The following is an 18443-nucleotide window of genomic DNA, read 5'->3' on the forward strand; positions in this document are numbered from 1 at the left end:
ACAACTCAGGCGTTAAGGGTTAATGCCACCGTTAACCCTTAACGCCTGATTCCGATTTTAACGCTTGCTTTTAGCAGGCATTAAAATCCATGGCGCTAACCCGCCATGGTGCTAATTACGCCGCCGTAATTTACGGTGGCGTAATTAGCGCCTTCCCCACTCCCATTATGCCCTATGGGGCAAAAATGGGAATGGGGAAGGGAAAATGGGAAATGGGGATTTACCGCCCCACTCACCTTGGAATGGGGCGGTAAATCCGCCATCCACCATGGTGTAAACGTAGTTTACACCATGGTGGTAAAGTTGGTGCAACTAGCACCAAGGTCATAATGACCTCCATTGAGTTTCAAGTTGCTTAAGGGAGGTCTCAGAATGTCGAATGCTTTGGCAGGTCGCCCTAAGTATTCCAGATTCTTGGCCAAGGCTATGCAGCGGATGTAAGCTTTGAAGGCATCCCAGAGGGTAGCCAGGGAGTTAACTGTACCTGAGTTTATCCTAAGATAGTCGGCCACATGTTCCCCCAGCTCGGTCCTGAACACCGGGTCTAATAGTGACTGAGGCTTGTGCCTCCACGGACGTCTGGGGGACTGACGTTCACCCCAAGTCAAAGTCAGAAATAATGTTCACATTCACTGCATAGAACATAAATCAAATATGGTGGTCAGAGGTTTTAATATGCAGACCACTAAAAGAGTGCCCACTCCAGACACCTGTTCACCAAGACTCTGCCTACAGAAGGTGATTAAAGGAGGGCTAGAGGAGGTGGGAGGTGGATGAAGTGTGCTTTCTAACTAGGAAGGAACATTGCTGCGGACCCAGAGCACTGCCATCCTCCCTACCTAACAGGGAACGCGATAGCTCTATAGAAGGTATGGTGACATCACTAACATGTAACAGGATATCCCCTGTCCTTAGCCTCTACAGCACTATGGTGGCCCTGGTGACGAAGTTAGTCACTTCGATTTTAGTGGTTGCATAACTGTTGGTTTGCATCTCCATGGGTTGTATAGTGATGGGCAGGGTTTGATGGACATTACAATTGGGGAAATTCTGGTGGTGGAGTAGTTGTCTCTTCTGGGTGGAAGGGTTGAATCCACATATTCCAGCAGTCACATCTTCCAGCAATCTTACTGTTTCCCTCAGTGCACCTTACCGAGCCTAAATGTGATCAACAAGAAATGTGATAACAGCTTAATAAGCTCAATTAGATTACCTGGCACTTGTGACTGTGAGTTCTAATGTGGAATCACACATTTCACAAATGCAAACTTTGTTACTGTACATGAAAGGGGTGAGTAGCATGCAGGCTAGACTAGGTTAAGATTCATTCACATCACACCTTGCTGGGCCAATGTCAGTTGACCTTTCAGTGGCCTGTCTTGTGCATCAAATTGCTCTTCAGGTGCATGTGCACATTTGTTTCAGACATTAATGCCATCACCATCGAAATGTTGGATGTTATGCTCATGTGAGAATGACACTGTTGTCTGCCAAACGCTGTCCATTCTATCAAGTAGGGTGGTGTAATCTAATATTTGCATGATGACAGCGGCAGTTGTTCATATGGTTGTTGAGTACTCATAATGGGATACTTCACCGGAACAATATTTGTAAAATACATTTTCTTATATTTCTTAAGATTGTGTAAGTGATTTCAATCCGGCACACACCCAAGTCAAAGCTCAGCATGTAGTGCACAACTGAAATCCTTATTTATTTTTGTCTAAAAGTTCAATATTCTGAACGATATACCACTCATGTCACACCCTTCTCCTGGAACCCCCCCGCAAAGGTAAATATTTATTTATGAATTTAAAATGTAATCACAATATGTTTTAATAGATAAACAACAATAACCAATGGGGTGACAGAACACTGAATACTATCTTTAATACACGAGGAGTAAGTAATGAGCAAAACAATTGCAGTACAGAAAATAATACTTTTGTGTTGGTTCAGATCAGATAGCACTGTGGTTAGCAGTTCCCCCTGCAACACCCCTCAACCCCCAATAGGCAATGTAAAGAGACAGGAGGAGAGAGCAGGTATTCAGGAATGGCACACATCAAACAGAATATCAGTCCCACTTTCCCCCTTTCAAACACAAGAGAAAATGGAATTGACTGTCCAGCTGTCAGAATGGCTTTTAAGATTGTCTTTAGAATGGACTGGGCAAAGCACCAAATCTGGTCAAAAAATACTGAAATGGTTATAAATTCCTATGGTACCACTTTAAATAGTTGCACACAAGCACAAGCAATAATTTGGTCAGCAGAAAACAATTGAAATCTTAAGGTCCAAGTCAGAAACAGTTTAGAGCTATTCTACACGTGTAAAACTTTCAGATTTTTTAAATCGTGGCAAACTTTTCATTGCGTGATATTCATGATAACGGGAGAATCGCACTGATTTCGTTTCTATCACAAAAATGGAGGGACTTATAGCGGTTTTAGTAAGGGTTGTTTTTGTAAAATAGGCGCGAGAATTGAAAACAGAAATGCACTTTTGAAAATGACAAATGGGTTTGCTTACACTAGGGCATGACTATGAAGAAGCAAATACCACACAGGAATGTTACAGCCACTGGATCAGGGTGACCCACCTGATAAGGAAACTCGACTTCTCCAGATGAGAAAGGGTCAGCGTAAAGATAATTCTAACAGTACTGGTTCTGAAGGAAAGGTATGATGGGTTGGATAGGGATGAAACAAGGCAAAGATACTCCTAACAATACTTGTTATAAATGAAAGATAGGATGGGTTGGAAATAGGGATAAGACTATACAAAGTACATATGCTATGTGACACAATTCTTCCTATTTATACTCACTGGATAAGTTTTTAAATGGGACCATCAGCTCTGGTCAGGATTGGATCTGGTCTAGGAAAAACAGCACGTCAGGTACGGGACTGGATCCTCTAGGCCGGTCGCCGGATTGGCACAGGATCTACTCTCCTAGTCTGTGGGTATTTGGATCAGCTGGATGGCGAGTTCCTCAGGCAAGCCTAGTGGTGGCAAGCATGAGAATTTCTGGATACTGGTTCAAAAGGCCTTCTCACACCACCCAGCGCTTTACTGGGTAGAGAGAATACATTTGAGGATTGGGGCCTTGCTGGAAATCAATAGTGTCTTTTCTGGCAAGAGATTTGGCATCTGGATCTGGAAGAATATTTAACGCTGGATGTAGGAAGCTGGATCAGAGTGCTTCACTGCAATCAGGAAGGTGGCTGGATCAGGAAGTCCCTATTTTCTCTCAGCTGTCTCTATTTATGCCTTAAAAATGACATCACAAAGGGGTGTATGGGCCGATTTAGCTAAACTTGCCCCTGTGAAAGGTGATTGGGTCAGAGTCTACTCTCTGCCTTGATAAGAGGAGAGAAACAGAGTGTCATCCTTATGGTATCATTTTATGATGCTGAGAATCCACCCCTAGCCACTGGAACACAAAGTCTAATGTTGGCAAAATATATATTTATACATGTGCAACCTCTATAAAAATAACATACACAGATTGCATATTTTACATAGCAGCTATTCCTCAAAACCCCGTAGCTGTGGGAACTTGTCTCCGCTTTCTACAGAATTTTGCCCTTTTCACTATGAGCACACTGTCGAATTATTTTGCAAATTTCCACAAGTGTGTGTGTTTAACTTAGGGATATGCGTGTACATTCTCACAATTCTAACAACAATACATTTTGCGTAAAATCAAATCTCTTGCCATTCCTGTCCAGAACTTCTCGCCACTTCACACTTGCAGCCGGAAATTAAATTAACAACTCTATCATTTTTATATTTTTCACCATTTTGAATAGCAAGTAATACGTTTTTTAAAAAGTGTTCTTTGTTCATGTTCAGCAACAGTTGGTCACTTGGCTCTGCCTCTTTTTGTCTCCCTGCAGTCCAGGAGCATCCTCCTCCTTGTTTGTTCCTTCCAGAGGCCATTTACAACCCTCTTCACACTTCTAGTTTACTGAGCTGCAGCTTGTCATTGTTCCTTTGCTCTCTGTAGACAATATTCTGTCCCAACCCTGCAATTAACATCTCCCCATGAGTTTCTACTCAGGGGAAGGCCCTCCTTCTGGGAAAAAACCTGCTTTCCCAGTTTTTTTCAACTTCAGCCAAGCTAATTACTTCTTAAACTTAACAAAACCCACATTTGTTGCATCACATACAAATACATTTCTTCCTTGGCGTTAAAATCTGTGGAATAAAAAACACAACTAAAATCAGTATTCCTTTTTGGCAACAACCCTTTTTATGTTTGCTAATTCAGCAGACATTTGAGTTTTAGGTCATTTTAAAGCTGGCTTAGTACTCCTCTGACAACTGTCATTCAGGTCGCCCCGGTTACTGCACCCAAATTTTGGCATAGAGGCTGTCAGTTTCCAGACTTTGTTTTTTTTCACAATGTTTCATTTGATACATGGATTTTAGCACCAGGCACGATTGTGAATGTTGAAAAGTGTTGTGTTATAGGCATTTTTTGAGTTTTTGGCAACAAAGCAAATGTCATTTGTAGGCACATTTTTGGGTTTCATTTGCAAAGTGCTGCTTCTCTCAGTGCACTCTGTTTGCTGGTCATGGAGCCCACTGGCACATTTCTGCAGGGTGTGCTCTATTACACCGCACATGCACCATGGGTGGCTGTTTGTGCATCCCTCTTTTTTGTGTGTGTGTGCTGCAGCACACGTTTTTGTAGGTTTTCGTGGGTTTTTGGCACGCATAAAAGGGTCTTGCTGCCATTCTTGCTGTTTCTTTCCCCACAACTGGCAGGTTGATGCTGCATAGCATAGCGGAGTGGGTCAATACATCCCACAATTGTACATGTTAGATGGCAGGCATAGACTCTGCATCTGCTGTACATGTAGTAAGTTACTGTTTCTAGTGTGATTGCTGATCAACAATACAAATGTGGCTTTATAGGACCCTAACATTGATGTATTATCCTCCCCTGTGTATCACCATGTATGGTAGCAGACGGCTGATGAATAACCTGTCTCCTTCATTTTCTCCTCTGAGGGTTAAAACATTCTGTACAGGTGGCAGAATCCAATGTGTTTATTGGGTCTGAAGTCAATTTACACAGCCATTCAGTTATACCTGAATGGTGTGATGAGTTCCTGGACCTCCCGAGGTTGATATATGGGTGTTCTGTGCTGTTAGGGATAGAGACGTTTCAGCCTCTACCCAATGGCCTCCCCAAAGGCAGATGAGGTGGGATCCCATTGCTATGCAACCAGCTCATAGGTGCAATGTTCCTTTATCTGAAGTCCCTACGTGGGAGAATGACTTTCAGAACCACTCGCCATAAATACAGTGTAGCACAATGTCTACTAGTCGGGAGGTAGATAATAAATGGAACTTGTTCAAATGCCACCCCTTTTGTGAACCCACAACATCAATGAACTTTGGAGAAATATGCACATCACACTTCATTGTTCCCAGCATGAGGCAGGTAACAAAGGACTGGCATGAAGACCGAGACATGCAACTCTTAATGGCATGGAGGAAGAGTTTACAAGAGGGCACTGAACGCTATATACATAATTAACTTCACACCTGCTCTAATTAAAACTAATCAGGGCAATCAAATAGTTTGCCAATAAGAATGTGAAAATTATGATTTCCAACAAGTAGAATTGAGAAACGCTTAGGAAATAACCAATCGGTAACACAGGTTCAAACAAACATTAGGAAAAACCAATGGGAACTATGACATGAGACCAAGACCCTCCTGAAAGAGGATAAAAGTTTTTGTGAAACCTCATAGGTTGAGAGGATCTGTCAGGATGTAAATATGACTGCTTATGTTCCCTTGAAGTAGAGAGACTGTCAAGTAATGTGTTATTCTGCTGTTGCGTACCTGATGTTCTTCAGGAGTGGCGTTTGGTGCTGTGGAATATAGGCAGTCCATGTGGGAGCACACTACGGCTTTTCTATGAAACACTCCCTGTTATACAGGTTCACTGAAAGTCCGTGGTGGTCTGGAAAAGGGACCGTGCAAGAACTGTGAGGGGCAATCAATCTGGAGGCATGTTGTTGGAAGGTGCCACAGAATATGCAGGTGGTAAGGCTGCAAGGATTATGACTACAGGATGGAGCAGGATGGCACTCCAGAAGGCAGAGCATGGAGCATGGGCCGAGCAGGCACAAGGAATGATCAGAGACCAACAAGGAACCAGGGCATGTGAGAGGCCAGAACAAGAAGAGAGCAGGGCAGAATAAGGAGCAGGGAAGCAGAAAACAAAACTGGGGAGAAGAAGAATGTCTGCCACAATGAAGAATAGGATGAGTTAATGATGCAAGGCTCTGGCTCAAATCCTCCTTTTTCGTTGGTAGCGGCATGGGACTAAGGCTGCATCAGTGTCCAGTGCATGGTGCTCAATACCCATGCCTTGAGAGGGGCTGCTGGTCCTATGCGCATGTTCTGTTTGAAAAATATAAAGCTGCAAATGCCACTGATGGGCCTAGGCATGGAAGCCCGCCAGAAAAGAGCTGAGAAGTAAGGCGGTCCAAGGCAGCATTGATGAAGGTGCCACGCCATGCATCACTGGGTGGTCCATGAATGGATTGAATAAGAAATATTCGAGGGAGAAAAAAAACCAAAAGTCATTTGAATGAAAATAACTTTCGGTTTTCACTCACCCAAACATTTCTGGTAACCCTCACCTCCTCACCTTACCTGTTGGTGGCACACCTCCTTTTGTGTTGCCTGCATTCCTCTGTGATGCATGTTCCCTTAAGTTACATGCAAAGGAACCCCCACAGCAGGTTCTCTTTTTTTAAAACTTTGTTTAATCGGGAACGGGGACACACCCGCAACCCCCATTACATAGTGAACAAGGGTGAGGTGGACACCCCTGCAGCCCTGCTCCCCTTGTTCACTATAATGACAACGAATGGGGGATTTATTCGACATTTTCGTCTGTATGTACTTTTCATACAGCCGATTTTTGAACTATCTCCCATTTTTTCTTCAAATATTTACACAAATTCCACGTCACTGCGGCATAAGCCCCCAGCCTTCAGTTTAGTGCTGTGCTGCAGTGCGTGCGACAGAGACCAAATGGAGACTGGGATCTTTGGAGTACAGGAGAGACCAGAGAGGCTACATGAGTATGATAGGAACATGAGTACCAGAAGTCTGCATTAAAAAGTATAGTGTGTTTTACATTAGAATTTGGTTGGACATATAAAAGAGTAGGCTTGTCAACTTTTTTGTTTGGACAATCCTAAGATCTTTCTGTTGCATAGAATATGATAGCCAGCAGGCTAAGCATGTATTGGGATTAGGATTTTTACTTTAAATTGTCCATACTTTTTAAAGGCTTTCCCAAGTAGAATAAGGTGTAACAGGAAAGTACAGACTTGTATGAATAAGGTATAATTCACCTACCTTGGTAAGGGACGCACTGGATATGCCTGACACTTGAAAAAAAATAACTCTTTGTGATGCCCTATCCTATTCACTGTTTTACTTAGGGGAATACTTATTAGTTGTAGGTCTCCCTGCATCCTTGAGCCGTTTATCCAACCCCGACCACTAAAATAATGTGTAATAAAGATCACTCAGATGGAATCAATCCATTTATGTCTGACTTGTGTATCATTGCTTGGCCAACCGCACATGGGATGCATGGTTCCTCCACAGCATTGACTGTGTTCTACTGAATGCAAGGCTGAGTTGTGCCAGTGTACCATTCACACATGAGTCTGTCACCGCCGGGCAGACAGTAATGGTGTGTGGGGATTTGCTTGGAGTTCACTTCACTTCATCTCTATTTAAGCACATTTGAAACATGAAACAATACAAACACCATAACTACAGAAGAACATATGTTTGTACTTAGGAGTGGGGTTTGGTGCCCCCCATTGCCCTGTCATCATCTATTGACAAAATGTACTAGGAATATTGCACAATGTCTCTCCCAACATGTGAGGAATGACAAGAGGGAATTGCCCCATATGTGTGAGAAGAGGTGGTATCGGTATTCACCTTGTGTCTTCAGATGTGTGAGCAGGAAAAGGGGTTTGATGATTGCGTGCCACTTAATCACAAATCACTGATGTTATCCAATCACACATGTGCCTCATCGCCCCTCTGAGGCCTTCACAACTTTGGAGGTCTTGGCATAATCAGCCCGCATGGGTTTGATGTCTGGAGTTCTTGGGTAGGACACAGGAAGGGCAGGAGGTCGCTAGTGGGCAAAAAGGGCTGGCTGCTGCCGGCAGGTGCCAGATGGGGAAGTCACGAGTGGAGAGTGTCACATCTATATGAAAGTGGTGTTATTACCTCCACTCACAAGTGTCTTGTCCATGGTTTCCAAAACCCAAAATCAAACTTAGTGTTAAAAAAAGCACTCACAGAATTACCTCCTGTTTCTACCACTACAGCCAAACTCGGATGATGGCCCTATTTTTTTTTCCAAACCGTGTATTCAGTGAACAAGTTACAATATTGTCTATGACTGATCGAGTACTTAACATTATTTTTTAAAGAAGAACACATTTGTTGAGTTAGTAGTCATTTCGAGTGATTTGAGATAGATTGTGTACATTATATGGACTAGTGTTTGTTCATTTCTATGTATAACTGTTTGTATGCTTAAAGGATTAGTGCCAATGAGTATAGAATGTGTTTTTTCTGGACAAGCCTTACATACAAACATGTATTTCATGGTAGGTATTGGTGGTATAAATGTGTACACTTCCCTTAAAGTATTGTATAGGATTGATATGTAATGTGTGTTCATAGGGCTTTTGTAAATGTTGCGAAAATGTTGCAAAGCATTTACGCTGTCACATCCGATCAGAGCAATGCTAGTGGGGAGCAGGAGAAAACTGCCCAGGGCCTGCTGTGAAAGCATGCAAATGAATACCAACTTAATAAAAACAGCCCCAGCAGTCGCCTTCAATTAAAACACAATTATAGGGCTTTGTTTTCTGCAAACTGCAAAATAGCGAAAATCAAAGTGAGACATCTAACATGAAATCTTAAATACAGTTTATATTTATAAAGGCCAAGAGACAAGGCTTGGCATCTATTTAGGTCAGTATGATTCTTTCACTGTAAGATTGCAGTATGCAACTTCATCGATATCCTGTACTGCAGAAGACTTTGGGCTACCCAAGCCATTATCATGGTGTCCTGCAAGTGCTACATGCGCAATTATATCTCAATTCGTATATCAACCTTTAATCAAATAAGACACTCTAAAATCTAACTCAATGATCAATGTTCAACAATATTTTGAGCATATGAGAGAAATTAATTGTTATATCCTTTTTAAAATCAGAATTAAGACGTGAAATGCTTCTACTGTAATAGCAACTGCTCAAACAATCAGATTTTGTGAGGAATGCAAATTATAACATTTTTGTTTTATTTCATTATGATTTCTGTGCATGTTTTGCAATTCTTCAAAATAGCAAATAATATACTGACAACCTTGCTCAGGTTTGTATTTGCTGTAATTCCCCCATATAGCCACAGCAGGTTGATCCTCACCACAACTCGTTAATTCAACACTAATAACCTTGATGAAAGCATGCATTGTATTGCCATTCATTTACAGAAACAATTCAAGTTTCATGGTGTGGATGACTTTGTATTAGTGTTTCTGCTTCAGAATGGCAGGGTGACATTTCTGACATCCTTACTGTAGTCATCTCTGCAACAAGAGTTATTGCTGCTTTAACCGTGGATACCAACATGCATGCCTGCGTGTCTTTGGCTTTTCAAGCTAACATTGTGCCAGAAGTTAATATCTGTGGGGTGAGAGAGTAGTTTGGGCACTGGAATGACTGCTGAAGCGATAAACGAGATCGCCAAAGTCAACACTAGATATGGGGCATATGCTGCATCACGTTTTGATCCAGGTATAGACACCAGTAATGGCAGCGTCCAGATTCCTGTGAGAATAATGTCTAAAGATTTGGATCCAAAACATCTAGACATTCTGACTCATACACAGTCACACTGCCTCACATCACCCACTTGCCAGCTCAGCTCACCAGGGACACACCAAGCTCACATCACTGTGATTGAATCACCCACCTTGCTGCACGTGCTATCACGCCCACAGACTACGCATTGCCACCCCCATCAAACATCACAATACTCACTTAAAATATCGCACAGCACACCAGTCAAGGTTGCATCTTACCCCTGAGTCACCCAAGACCACTTCTCCAAACACCACCCCCCACCAATAACCCTCCGTCCACCCCCAAATCTCAGGCCCCCCTCTATTCTGTGCCTTACTTAACACCAGATCCCTGGCAGCGAATGCACATGAGATCCTTGATCTTATTATCCAAATAAACTGGATATCCTCACTCTGACCGAAACATGCATGGCTCACACCCACCTCTGGCCATGTGATCTCCATAGTGGTCCCCAGTGGCTGGGCCATACTTTGCAATGACAAAATCCATAAAAAAGGGTGTGGTGTAGTCCTACTTTACATAGGCACCATGTGCTTACACTCCCTTACTGCTGCCCCACTTCCCAACAGAAAATCCCTGTCAGTCAAACTCACACACTCCCCTAATGCCTCCTTCACTCTCCACCTTATCTACTGGCCCCCTGCCCACCAGCCTCATTTGCAGAAGAACTCTCCCTGCTTGCTCTGACCAACCTAAAACCTTCCACCCAAACCTTAATCTTGGGCAACCTTAACCTCGGCCACTACGACCATCTGGACCCAGAGGCCACCTCACTGGCTAACACTATAGCAGCCCTCGACTACACTCAGTTGGTCACCAGGCTCACACATGCCCAGGGCCGAACTCTGGACTGGATCCTGGACAACAAATGCAACCCCAATATCCTCTTCAATCTTCCCTGCCCGTGGTCAGACCCCAACACTATTATCTTCTCAATCCCTCTCCCTAACCAACCTAGTCTCATTGCTGTGGCACCCACCAGCACACCAGCCACCATCATGGCCCGTAGCACAGGTAACCTAACCAGTATCTTTTGTTTATTCCAGCCAGCGCCCAGATGCCCACGGCTTGGTGCGCTTTATAAATGCCAAAATAAAATAAATAAATAAATAAAATAAATGGTGTGTAAAGCACAAAGTCCTGCAGCTTGGTGGCCTTTCAAGCAAGTACTAGCCGATGGGGTTGGCGACCCAAGCAATTGCACAAGATGAAGTGTGTATAGAGTTATGTAACCTGCACAAGGCACAGTATGATGCATTTGTGAGAAGCCCGGCGAGATAGAATGACAGGTGCATGATAGGAATGTTCAGATAGTAGATACAAAACTGTTGGAGCATGAACCTCCTGAAGACATTGATAGGCTAAAATCTCTCTGCTCAGCAGGTGGAAACCAGACCATCCAAACTGTAATCTACATCACAGTCATCAACTGTGAAGCTCCAACGAAAGCAAACCTCTTAAATCAAACACTGCATGAATCCCTTTCCCAGGGAGAAAACAAACAGTGCACATAATAACACGCCATCCACAATCGATGACAACCATTGTAAAATACCCAACTACATGGGAAGATTTCCAGTGCCGGAAAATCAACTGGGCCAAGTAGGCACCAGCCGATGGACCCGACTCCTTTTAGGGACCCCACAACAACGGATCAATATAAAGCAGTGCAGAAAACAAAAAACGTATTAGGATAACATTTGCGAGAAGGTGCCCAACATTTCGACTGCCTAGGGGTTGAGCCGGCACTGCCCATCTCCCGGAAAGAACTGTATGCATCATCATTTCCCTCTTAGCTGCCTCACATCGGGATTACAGTATCTATGCCTCCATCCTCAAATCCATCCCAGTTGAATCCCTGATCCTACCTGTGTTCTTCTTCACTGCCTCTCCCAAACAAGGCATTTTACCAGACACACTGAAGACAGGATAGATTCTACGTTTGCTGACTAAAACCACATGAACTAAAACACTTAGCATACTACTGGCTCATCATACACCTATGCTTCATTGGTAAACATCACACATTACCACACAGCTAAATGAGTGAATCACCAAGCATAACCTCCTCCCGAAGTGGTGTATGTCTAGTTTACCTTTTAGAAAGACTGTGCAATTCTGGGCAAAATGATAACACATTCTTGAAACTGGCAGTTTTGAACATAGACTTTTTCTGATCATTGAGGCATGCATTGGCTTCTTGCCACAAAGCCAAAGTCTTACCATGTACTTCTATTCTAGGGTGACCAGACGTCCCGGTTTTCCTGGGACAGTCTGGGGAAATCACCTTCCGTCCCGGGGTCCCAGGAGTTTTCTTCATTTTAGAAACCCCGTACGGGGTTTGCATGGTTGGGTGGCCACGGTAATTAAAATCGTGCTTATTTTTCACAACGCTTACAGAATTTTGAAGTTGAAGGTTTGGCTCGAACCCAAGTCACAACACTTACTGACTGTGCCACAGAGACTGACTTGGAAATCGTTGTACACCAAGCCATGTAATATCAATCAGAGCTAACGCTTGTTTTGAATTAGCATGCCAAGATTCACAGACAAGACTGCACAAATGAGATCATATATAGTTTATAGAAAGGAGAAGGGCTGAAAATATGGTTGGGTGGTGGTTGTGGGGGCTTGTTGGGGGAGAGGCGGTAATTGGTGGGCTGCAATGGGGTAGTCCCTCTTTTATGTTGTTGGCTGTCCCGGTTTTTCGCTTTGGAAATCTGGTCACCCTAATTAGTCCACACATGTTATATAGACTATGGTCTGCTTTTTAGTCTCAAGTACGTGTTCAGTAATTTGTACAGTGGGCCAATGTCAACATCAAGCAGAAAGATGGTACGTTTTGGCATGCAAACTGATCCATTAGGTTATCTCCAGATTACATTTCTAGTGAAAAGGCTGCACATATTTTGAACAATCTCACTGCACTATGCGTTTAGTAAGAGTTTGCCATTTCCTATGGTCCCTAAATTGCTACAAACATTCATTGTGTGTTAAAAATCTAAAACCTTGCAGGCCTCTGACTATCAACTAACGTAGGTTGTCAAACACATTGAGCTATTTTCCTCCTAACAGTTGTTCATATCCACTCGTTAGCATTCCTTTTCCAGTTGAGTGAAGGCTTGTATTTTGTTGGAAAAATACTTACCTCATCCCTAAGGAAAGCCTCCATTTCACGTAGAACTCTGCCAAATACGTTTGCCGCTTCTGGTGACAATGGGCCTCATTCCGAGTATGGCGGTAAGGGATAGCGGCCACCGGTAACGAGACCGGTGGCAGTAATCCCTTACCGCCATACTCTGAGGTTCCCTTTGCGCCCTCGCCCTTAACACCTGCTTTGAGCAGGTGTTAAAGTCGAGGGCGCAAAGGGGCCTCCAAGCCAATAACGGTGACCGTAATGAACGGTCACCGTTATTTGCATCTTCCCCATTCCCATTGAGCCCTATGGGGGCTCATTTGGGAATGGGGAAGAGCCTTGGTGAATGGGGAATTACCGCCCCGCCAACCTTGGAATGGGGCTGTAATTCCGCCATCCACCAAGGCGCTGCCGGTCCGGGTACGGCGTCAACCAAGGCGTTAATAGCGCCATTGGTTAGCGCCGTACTCGGAATGAGGCCCAATGTGTTGTTCTCTTAGCAATTCAGCTGCTGTATTGTATTGTATTGTATTGTATTGTATTGTATTGTATTGTATGTGAGTTTTATAATGTCCAATCGTCCACCCAAAGGTATCTTGACGCTGTAGAAGGATTGGCAAAGAGATAGGTGAGGTCCAAAAAGACATGATGCCATGTCAGAACAGAAGGGTAGTGTCCTTTACGGTACAAGACAGGACAGTGTTCCAAGGTTTCCTGAATGTAAGTATATAGAACGATGGCATGAGGCAAATTGTTCCAAAGTTTCGAGGCCCTGCACCTAACGGCCGTGCAGTTACCCATCCATACTTTATGAACCTTTGGCTTAATCACGAGATAGAAGTCTTGATGTCTTAACAGACTAGAAGGTCAGTAGTGCTGTAGTTTGTTTGATAAAGGGTTGTTGTGGCCGCCTTGTACAATTGAAGGACGAGACACATGCATTGAATGGTAAGCCTTTGTTTCACCGGTAGCCAATCCAGAGAATACAGACCAGGGGAAAAATGATCAAATGTCCCTGATGAAATAAAAGTCTAGATGCTCCAATCTAGAAATATGTTTACCTTGAGCCCAGGATAGGCATAATTATCAAGATCCAGTCTTGATGAGACAAACGCATTAACAATCATAATGTGAACTCAATTTAAAATTCCAGGTGTTCAAATTGATGTTCAAGAGTTGGGATGATGTAAAGTTGCATTGTTTATGATGTGAGAAAACAGTCCTGTGGAGACTGTACCAACGCCTGAGAGGTTGTTACCTTTCTCATGGTGTAAGAATATATGCATTACTCGAATTAGAAGAGGGTCTGTGTTAGGTGCACATTCATTTTTTCTTGTTGTGGCATAGTCTATGAATAAGGCCTTTATTCACTAAAGTACATGCTCAGTTGTTCCTCATTCAATTGAGGGACAAGAGCTGTCAAAGATTCAAATATCCTTCATTCTGTTGGGCTTGTAGCATGTAATATATGAGTACATAAATGTAATTCTTTGCTTCATTTCGAAAGAGTTTTCCTCTGAGGGGATCTTGACTTCCTCCAGCAGATGCCTTACTTCATTCAGCTTGTTTTGTGCAAGTTGGGAATTTATTTTCTCTTCTTTACAGTCTTCAACTTTTAACCTGTGCTTATAAGGTGCAACATGTTGTACTGGATGGGTCTTTGCACTACTTTAAAGCTGGCTGGAAATATTGTACTCTCCTTTCAACTTTCGTTTAGGTGCCCAGTGCTGCACTGCAGAAGAGCAATGTAATGCAAACATGTTTTTGTCGGCATGCTGGTAAGATAACATCCACATGGCTTTCGAATGTTTGCCTAACAACCTTCAAAGTTGTGAATGTCATATCTCCTAGTTGCCTCACCTACAGAATATTTTTGAATGTGCAGTGCTGAACTACCTTTTACAACCACAAGGTTTTTAGCACTTTACATGGATAATGTGTGTCAATGAGACTGATATTTACAATGTCTTCACTCTATGGATCATGCTCAGCAAGAGCTTTAATTGCTTGGAATGCTCTTATTCCTCTTTTGTGAGAAGAAGCCTGATTGACACTAAGCCAAATTATGATCTCTGATCAGCTGTTCATTGCCCTTCCCGTTAAATGGCCTATGGCCATCTAAGCTCTATGCGTGTCAACAGTTTTCTTTGCGGAGTTGAATGAATTTTTTGTCAAATGCATACATAAAATGTCTTCCCATAAGTTTTTAAACTTGCTCTTCTCAACTTGTATGAAGTAGGAAAGTTCATAATGCAAGGAATTTAACATGGTTATAATCATTGATACCCTTGGAGGCCTCACTTCTCTAGATGTTTGGACACTTACCCGTAAGTATGTACCTGACAGCAGATATGAAACTATTTACCTGGGGTTTTGTACATATAGACGTTGGGAAACAAAACATTCAAAATAGTATGTTTCTTTGTTTCTGTTACAGCGCCAGCGATATTTACCACACACTTTGTCATCACTAACATGGCACCTCGGCCTTTACATTATGTCTTGCCTTTTCAGAGTGAATGGCATATGTCACATGTTTTTCCCTGAACTGCAAAACTGAATAGTCAGCATCATGGCCACATTTGGGGGCATCCTTATCAGCATCATACAATATGGCAATAAAGCAGTGATAAAACTATTGGAAAATGTTCACTGGATCCATTGAATAGCATTTGCTTCCTCTACACTGTACAAAAGCTCCAGCATTTGCACCGGCATGGATTTTCATGCCGGCGCAAAATTCTGGATATCGCTAGGGGTCAACCAGCTTTATGCACCAGCATAAAGCTGGCAGACTCTATAGGGTTTGATGGTGCACGCTGCCAGCCATGCCAATAACCAAATAAACGGTGTCCGACATGAGGCTTGTAAATCGTGTTCTTGGAACTGTGAATGCTGCTTACCATAGCATGTCTAGCAGTGTTTCATTGTAATTGCACACAATGCCTTCCATGGTATCATGGCGGGCAGTGTGTACAATTAAATTTAAACCGTGCCTAGCATGTGAGCATCCCAGGTAGTGTTTACTCACTTTGCACAGTGGAGTGTATGCCGCCTTTTGTCCTGCACATTTGCACTCAACTGTGCAAATGACAAATATTTGGCTGCAGGGACCTGGACTGCAACATGTACTGGACTGCAAACGGAAAAGGTCCTAGCCATCAAATTACAATTAGGAGCAACAGGCAATCTGAAGGAGAGTGGTACTCTGATGCACGATCTGCATAAGTCTCGGATCATACTAGCCTCTGATCACATTTTCCTCTTTTTCCAGAAAGGCAAAGGAAGAGAAACCAATGAGCTCCCATGCTTTTTTTTTGCCACACATGCACCGTTTTGCCTGATGTATTTGGTATATTTCAAAGGTGCTTCCAGTGACAGTTTAGGAAATCAATGTGTGGATGCTGTATGGGTTCTACATGGCTTCCAAAGCATCAGGAGCAAAGGATCCAAATTGGCCAGTTTTCGAGATCTCTTTATATATCTGTAAAGCAATAGCTATGTCTTCCTCAACATCCATCTCAGTGATATGTGCTGTTTAGATTTGGTCACATCATTTAGTTATTGTCAGATCATGTTCTCTTTGGTTGGCACACCATTAACCAACAATCACAGAGTTGCCAATAATCTCTTTCAGTTCTAGCGGTAATAGCGGTAATAGTCAACATTGTCTCGAGTGAAGCCTAGTATTTCAGAGGGATACAGTTTAGCAGTGTTCTAAGAGGTTGTATCATTCAATTATTATGCATTCATATACATTCAATTGATGAAGAGTTTTGAGAATGAGATATAATTCAAATAGTTACTGACAGCTCAAGGGCATGTGATTGTCATTTAGTTTATTGTAGGATTAGGTGAAGAAGAACAACAGTTCTGCCAGGTTATACTTGTTTTCCACTGCAAGGTAAGTAAAAGGTCAACTGAAACCACTTGGAGTGTTCATTTTTTTCAGTTATTGGGGAAATAACAACTGATGTTGTACTTGACTTGTACAATGTAAAATGTCAACAGACACTAAGCTCTGCGGAACTGGCATTCACATGTTCTATTCCTTTCTGTAAGAGAATGACATCTGCCAGAATGTGCAATCCTGACCTATGAAAAATGATGGTGCTTTTCTCTCTCAGAAAGTTGCCCTCAATAAAGAGACCACAATTTGAAAGAATGCTCGATGCTGAAACAAATAGTGCACACATGTACACTCTGCTGGGCTCTGGCAACGGACACACCAGAAGCTGCAATGTGAGTTGGCAACATGGCTGCTACAGAGTAAAATGTGCCTTCCTAAAACAGCTTGCTCGAATCAAAATGAATATTGCTGGCAACAATGTTGCCAAATACCTTTAATCTCATCTTCTCATTGCTTGGTAGCAGTTCTTTGGTGAAACATAAATATACTATATATCTGTTAGACATATTGCTATATGAGGAAAAGTAGTTAAGATTGCAAAAACCCAATCTTGTATTTTCATTATCCACGTGGTTTCTCATGTGACCTGAAACTGAATATACTTTTGTGTATTGAATATGGGCCTCGGGGTTCCATCCACAACACATTGTAGCTTGCCCATGAAACTCTTTGTTCTCGGTTGGGATGCTTTGACTTCTTCCCAAGAGAACAGGACATACATGCTCAAGGTATGGGGTAGTAGAGAAGGGTCAGCCCCCTTGGAATTGCCAAGCCCCTACTTCCTTCCTCATACCCCCTTCACTCCCTGCAGAGTAGACATTCTGGGAGCAGACATCACAAGAATTATTCCTTGTTACAACAGTAAATATTAGCCCCCTACAGAAGGCTTGGAATGGTCCCATATACTGTGCCAAAGTGCCTGTATGTTGGTGTGAGACCCCCCTTAAGGGACTTATCTTTGTGGTTCCTTTGTTAATGCAACTTTCAGAATCATCTTTAGAATTCATCTTGGAGTCATCTTGGAACAAATAGCCCTTGCAGGACAAGGGCACAGTGTTGAGTGACGTAGCTGTTTGGCAGCGAAGGGTATGTGGCGTAGACAGTGAATGCGGAGGACTCACCCTACTGTCTGATGCGGCCAGGTAAGAGGTTGCAGGGAGAGTTTGCTTGCTTCACTCCACATAAACCCCCTGATGTGGTGCGTTTTCTCACTCTTGCACTCAAATTGTTGTTTCCTCCATGATCTGTCCTCTGCCCCCACACCCTGTGCTCACTAGGCACCTTTGCAATCCCTGATTGCATTTGCCCAATCACACCTTTAGTCGGCTTGCGTTCCCTCGCAGTCCTAGATTTGCTGCATTCACTCGCATCTTAAGCCGCGTGTGTTCCTTTGCAATCATTGATTGCATGTGAACCCTCATATCCTAGGCAGCGTGCATTCCCTCG

Source organism: Ambystoma mexicanum, chromosome 1q, assembly GCF_040938575.1.
Source record: "Ambystoma mexicanum isolate Mex_15411 chromosome 1q, UKY_AmexF1_1, whole genome shotgun sequence".
Classification (NCBI taxonomy): Eukaryota; Metazoa; Chordata; class Amphibia; order Caudata; family Ambystomatidae; genus Ambystoma; species Ambystoma mexicanum.